The sequence below is a fragment of the Amphimedon queenslandica genome, unplaced genomic scaffold, assembly GCF_000090795.2.
Source record: "Amphimedon queenslandica unplaced genomic scaffold, v1.1 AMPQUscaffold_871_Cont27113, whole genome shotgun sequence".
In the NCBI taxonomy this organism is placed as follows: domain Eukaryota; kingdom Metazoa; phylum Porifera; class Demospongiae; order Haplosclerida; family Niphatidae; genus Amphimedon; species Amphimedon queenslandica.
The window spans coordinates 1-1069 of NW_003558780.1; the positions used below are offsets into that span (position 1 = coordinate 1).

General features: G+C 37.0%; 1 long non-coding RNA gene across 1 annotated transcript; it reads left to right on the top strand.

The window, feature by feature from the left end:
* On the top strand, positions 1-377 carry LOC109593567 (uncharacterized). The gene is made up of 2 exons (XR_002191033.1): positions 1-72; positions 125-377. It is a non-coding gene; the product is annotated as an uncharacterized LOC109593567 (long non-coding RNA).
* The last annotated feature ends 692 nt before the right edge of the window (positions 378-1069 follow it).

Consider the following 1069-nt stretch of genomic DNA (forward strand, 5'->3'; position numbering starts at 1 on the left):
CAACACAGACACTATAAGATGACAGACAAGAGTACTATTACTGCTTTGTTATGTTTAGCGACATCAGGGAAAGTCAGTATTTAACTATTATAATGACATTTATTTTTGATTGTCATGATTATAGGGTACTATACAGCCAAGAATGATAACGATGAACTGTGTTCTGAAAGAGTGAAGGTGTTGATGAAACTTCGTAAATATAGATGGCAAAAAGCATCTGTTGAACCTAAATTATGACTAAAATTATTATTATAGGCATATAAAATAATATCTTATGTTTGATGTAATAAACAATAGTCTCTAGAGCTTTTGTTTCATCCCCTTTTGACTTCATCACAAAATAAATGTGTGATTTGACCTCTTTGGTGGTAGAAGTATTCATCTGGAGCTCATCCAACTGAGAGCTTGGCTATAAATCAAGTGAAACTCCTTACTATCAGTCCTCATTGCTAATGGCCATGCTTATTCACGTGTGTAGATTATTCATTATTATGCTCTATGAGTCATATCCGGCGTCAAGAGCATGGCACATCAATATCACTTCCTGTTTCTTATCCATGTGTGTATGTAGTATCTATGATTGCTGCGGATCGTTCCGCACGCTGAACCAAGCACGTCAACGCGCGGAACGTGCACGGGCGTGTGCCTAGAATGCGGATCAACTCCCAAGAATTCAGAATATACACCATAACTTCCCGTGGATCAGTCCTCTTGTTCTTCTATTCCATTCAATCTTTATTTGTTGCAATTTTTAACTCTTTATAAAGTAAAAATAATATTAATTTGAATAATACACACTATTGGCATAAAAAATTGCTATACGGGCCACATTCACTGATGTCTGAAGGGACAAAAACATAAACATCCCCAGCTTTGGGTTTTGATGGTGGTAGATTACACACAGAGTAGTCACTGGAATTTCCTTGAGCATTCAGTAACTCTATAATTCTAGAATGTGGTAAATCATTAAAAACTTTCTCAAAAGCAGGTTCAACAGCCCGAGCAACAGCCATAATCTCATGTGCAACCACGTTGTGTCACGTGGTATTATGCTCCTCCTACATCTGCT